This window comes from Colius striatus, chromosome 4, assembly GCF_028858725.1.
Source record: "Colius striatus isolate bColStr4 chromosome 4, bColStr4.1.hap1, whole genome shotgun sequence".
Classification (NCBI taxonomy): domain Eukaryota; kingdom Metazoa; phylum Chordata; class Aves; order Coliiformes; family Coliidae; genus Colius; species Colius striatus.
In genome coordinates, this window is record NC_084762.1 from 57,693,933 (window position 1) to 57,699,372 (window position 5,440).

The window sequence follows — 5,440 nt, forward strand, 5'->3', positions numbered from 1 at the left end:
ATAATTAATATTAACATTGGTACTGAAACTATTAGAAGAAAAGTAATTGCCAGTCAAAGTGTTTGCAGGAAAAGAGCCCACAATCCCTAGGTATGTTAGTTAGTTACCTTTACCTCAGCTGTGTCAAATATTTAGCCTTCTCCACTGTTTTTGAAAACATGGCATTATTTTCAGCAATGAAGGATGGAAAACAGTGTGAGGAAAAACTATGTTTTTCTTCTCTTTGTCTCAATTTTTAGCTTTTAGCATGAATCACATGTGGAGTGTGATTCCTCAGCATGCCTTCAGCCTAGTCCAGATACATTGGTTGTGAGGTTTCAGGGAAGATTAGGTTTCCAAGGCAAACTACTGTAACCCAAGAATAAATTTAAAATGTTTCCATCAACACCTGCAAGAAATACCAATTTGATAATCCACCATTTGTACTTCATGTCCATGATAGCACTGTATTTTTTCTCTTATGCTTCAGAGGTTTATCACAGTATCATTTTGGTTGGAAAAGAACTTAAGAACTGGTAATAGAGCACTGGCACAGACTGTCCAGGGAGGGTGTGGAGTCTCCTTCTCTTGAGGTTTTCGACCATGTTCCTGTGTAATCTGATTTAGGTGGACCTGCTTTGGCAGAGGGGTTGGACTAGATGATCTCTAGAGGTGCCTTCCAACCCCTATCGTTCTATGATTCTATGATCAAGTCCAACCCCTAATCTAATACTGCCAAACCACATACCACTAAACCATGTCCCTATAATCAATAATTTAATGAGTCCTTATGATAAGTAATTTTGAAACCAAAAATCCCCTACATTGCAAAACACAAGTCTCTTTAAATCACAAAGTTAATACACAGACTAAAAAGGTGTGGAAGTGGAGTTGCTCTCTACGCAAGGGAGCAATTAATGTGTACCCAACTGTGCCTGGGTGGGGATGAGGAACAGGTAGAGTGCTTATGGGCAAAAATTAATGGGCAGGGCAAGGCAGGTGATACTGTTGCAGGAGTTTGCTACAGGCCACCTGATCAGGAGGAGGATGTGGATGAGGCCTTTTACGAACAGCTGAGAGCTGCCTCATTATCACAATCCCTGGTCTTCATGAGGGACTTCATCTGCCCTGATATTTGCTGGGATGGCCACACAGCCAAGCACACGCAGTCCAGGAGGTTCCTACAGATTTTTGATGACAACTTCCTGTTGCAGTTGATTGAGGAACCAAGGAGGAGAGGTGTGCTGCTGGACTTGATACTGACAAATAAGGAAGGTTTGGTTGGAGGTAACCTCGACTGCAGCGACCATGAGATGGTAGAGTTCAAGATCCTGTGTGGAAGAGGCAGGACACAAAGCAGGACAGTGACCCTGGATTTCAGTCAAACTGACTTTGGCCTCTTCAAAGATGTACTTGGACGGATCTCATGGGATATAATTCTAGAAGATAGAAGTGCCCATGACAGCTGGTAAATCCTCAAGCACCACTTCCTCCAAGCCCAGGATCAGTGTGTCCCAATGTGCAAGAAAGGAGGAAACGGAGGTAGGAGGCCTCCATGGATGAGCAAGGATCTGCTGGGACAACTCAGGCAAAAAGCAGTCATCTATGAGAGGTGGAAACAGGGGCTGGCTTCTTGGGAAGAGTATAGGAACATTGTCAGGGCATGCAGGGGTGCAACTAGGAAGGCTAGAGCCCCTCTAGAATTAAATTTAGCCAGGGAAGTTAAGGACAGTAATAAGGCATTTTTCAAGTACATCAGCAGCAGCAGAAGGATGGCGAGGGGGAATGTGGGCCAGCTGCTAAACACTAAGGGTGCCCTGGTAACAGAGGATGCAGAGAAGGCCGAAGTACTGAATGCCTTCTTTGCTTCAGTCTTTACAGCCAAGGCTGACCCTTGGGAAGCCCAGTCCAGCAAGGATACAAGGATGGCCAGGACAGCAGAGGACTTGCCCTGGGTGGAAGAGGAAGAGGTTAAAGACTTGTTGGCCAAGTTTAAGGCTCATGAGTCAATGGGTCCTGATGGGATGCATCCTAGAGTGCTGAGAGAGCTGGCATTTTTGAACAATCATGGAGGACAGGCGAGGCACCTGAGGACTGGAGAAAGAAAGGCCAATGTCACTCCAGCCTTCAAAAAGGGCAGGAAATACAACCCAGGAAACAACAGGCCCATCAGCCTCACCTTCATCCCAGGAAAAGTGATGGAACAACTCATCCTGAATGAGTAGGCATGGCTTCACCAAGGGGAAGTCCTGCTTGACCAACCTGATAGCCTTCTATGAGGGCATAACCCGGTGGCTGGATGAGGGGAGAGCAGCGGATGTCATCTACCTTGACTTCAGCAAGGCTTTTGACACTCTCTCCCATAACATCCTCATCAGAAAGCTCAGGCAGTGTGGCTTGGATGAGTGGACAGTGAGGTGGATCAAGAGCTGGCTGAATTACAGAGCCCAGAGCGTGGTGATCAATGGCACAGAATCGAGTTGGAGGCCTGTGGCCAGTGGAGTTCCACAGGGATCGATTCTGGGGCCAGTCTTGTTCAACATCTTCATCAACGACCTGGATGAGAGGACAGAGTGTACTCTCAGCAAGTTGGCTGATGACACCAAACTGGGAGGACTGGCTGATTCCCCAGAAGGCTGTGCTGCCATTCAGCGGGATCTCAACCGGCTTGAGAGTTGGGCAGAGAGGAACCTCATGAGGTTCAACAAGGACAAGTGCAGAGTCCTGCATCTGGGAAGGAACAATCCTGTGCACCAGTACAGGCTGGGGGTCGACCTGCTGAAGAGAAGCTCTGCAGAGAGAGACCTGGGAGTGCTGATTGATAATAAGCTCACCATGAGCCAGCGATGTTCCCTCATGGCCAAGAAGGCCAATGAAATCCTGGGATGCATCAAGAAGAGTGTAGCCAGCAGGTCAGGGGAGGTTCTTCTCCCTCTCTACTCTGCGCTGATGAGGCCTCATCTGGAGTACTGCATCCAGTTCTGGGCTCCTCAGCTCAAGAGGGACAAAAACCTTCTGGAGAGTCCAGCACAGGGCCACCAAGATGATCAAGGGACTGGAACATCTTTCACATGAGGAAAAGCTGTGGGAACTGGGGCTGTTTAGTTTAGAAAAAAGGAGATTGAGGGGGGATGTAGTGGGTCTGGGACGGTAGTGATTTTCCACAGCAGCTCCTGCAGTGCTGTGCTTACTGTTGATATCAATATTATGACTACCGCTTGCACATCAGGGCTGTCCCTCCAGCATTCCTTCCCCCACCTTCACCAATAGCTGTGGGTGGGCATGATCTTGGGAGGGACTATGGCCAGGACAGCTGACCCAGGCTGACCAAGGAGATATTCCATACCATATGACGTCAGCTCAGTAATATAAACTGGGGGAAAGGAGCAGGAAGGGGAGGCGAGATTCATTTCTGGCCTTCCCAAAGCAACTGCTACGCGTACTGAAGCCCTGCTTCTCGGGAGGTGGCCGGACATCGCTGCTGATGGGAAGTAGAGAGTAACAGCTTATCTGCTTCTGCTTTGCTTCCCGCGCGCGCGGCTTTGCTGCTTATTTATTAAACTGCTTTTATCTCAACCCACGAGATTCCCATCTTATTTTCTCCCCTTCCCTGGCTTGCTGAGGAGGTGGGGGTAAAGCGGTGTGGTGGGCACCTGGCATCCAGCCAGGCTCAAACTACCACAGGGGATCATTTACAAATATCTAAATGGTGGGCGTCAGGAGATTGGGGTTATCCCTTTTTCTATTGTAGCTAGCAACAGGACAAGGGGTAATGGTATGAAGCTGGAACACAAAAAGTTCCACTTAAATATAAGAAGAAACTATTTCACTGTGAGGGTGAGGGAGCAGTGGAACAGGCTGCCCAGAGGGGTTGTAGAGTCTCCTTCCTTGGAGGTCTCATGTTCATTCGCTCCCATCAGGTATTATACACACTGATAAGATGCCCCTGAGTCTTGTCTTCTCTGAGCCTTTCCTCATATGAAAAAAAAAGAAGGAAAATTTCAACTCATTTTTTGGAAACTTTTTGGAAGGTTTTGATAAAAACAAAATTTGAGATATTAGTCTTGATTTCCTCATTTGCTGTGGCATTTCAGTTAAGTGTGCAAATGCCAAACTATAATGAATGGGGTGCTGATTTGGCAGTTCAAAATTCATCAGAGCACCTGTAGTTGTTTTGTCTGGGCCAGGTTTTTTTGTAGCAGGGGGAGCTACAGAGGTGGCTTCTTTAAATAAAGGCTTGCCAAAAGCTTCCCCTGTAGCTGATAGGACTAGGGCCAGTCAATTCTAATATGGACCCCTCTGCTGACCCAGGCCTGGCCAATAAGTGATGGAGGTAATGCCTCTGTGAATAATGTATTTGAGAAGGGGAAGAAGTTCTTAGGAAGTTGCTAAATAGCAGCAGCAGCAGGGAGTAAGAATATGAAAACATCTCTGCAGACACCAAAGTCAGTGGAGAAGGAGGGGGAGGAGGGAGATTATGGCCCTGAAAGAAAGACTCCCCTGTAACCTGTGGTGAGGACCATGGTGAGGCAGCTGTGCCCCTGCAGTCCATGAAGGCCTCTAGGGAGCAGAGATCCACTCACAGCCCATAGAGGACCTCACACTAGAGTGGGTGGATGCCTGAAGGAGGTTGTGACTCCATGGGAAGCTCACCCAGGAGCAAGTTCCTGGCAGGATCTGGGAGCCCATGGGGAGAGAGAGGAGCCCACTCCAGAGCAGGTTTGCTGTCAGGACTTGTGATTCTGTGAGGGACTCAGGCTGGAGCAGTCAGTCTCTGAAGGACTGGTCTCCCAGTGGATGACTCACATTGGGGCAGGGTGTGAGGAGCTGGCCCCGTGGGAGGCCCCATGCTGGAGCAGAAACACTTCAGTTTAGGGAGGGGAATTAGCTCAAATGGTAGAGCGCTCGCTTAGCATGCGAGAGGTAGCGGGATCGATGCCCGCATTCTCCAATATTTTAGGGGCGAGCGGTGACTCGCACTTGCAAGCCTAGTTCCTGAGCAGCTGCAATGCCCAGGGTGCGGCAGGTGTAAGTGGGGTGCTGGTCGACCAGTGAGGTGGCTGTTGTTCGGGTGGTGGTTCAGCTCGGATGTCTGCCTGCAGGGCCACCAAGATGATCAAGGGACTGGAACATCTTTCACATGAGGAAAGGCTGCGGGAACTGGGGCTGTTTAGTCTAGAAAAGAGGAGACTGAGGGGAGATCTAATTAATATTTAGAAATATCTAAATGGTGAGTATCAGGAGGTTGGGACATCCCTTTTTTTTTCTATTGTAGCTAGTAACAGGACAAGAGGTAATGGTATGAAGCTGGAACACAAAAAGTTCCACTTAAATATAAGAAAAAACTATTTTATTGTGAGGGTGATGGAGCAGTGGCACAGGCTGCCCAGAGGGGTTGTGGAGTCTCCTTCCTTGGAAGTCTTCAAGACCCTCCTGGACATGTTCCTATGTGACCTGATCT

At 48.4% G+C, this 5,440-nt stretch overlaps 1 non-coding gene across 1 annotated transcript; it reads left to right on the forward strand.

Annotated features, from left to right (window-relative positions):
* The first annotated feature begins 4,857 nt into the window (after window positions 1-4,857).
* Window positions 4,858-4,930, forward strand: TRNAA-AGC (transfer RNA alanine (anticodon AGC)). The gene has a single exon. It is a non-coding gene; the product is annotated as a tRNA-Ala (tRNA).
* The last annotated feature ends 510 nt before the right edge of the window (window positions 4,931-5,440 follow it).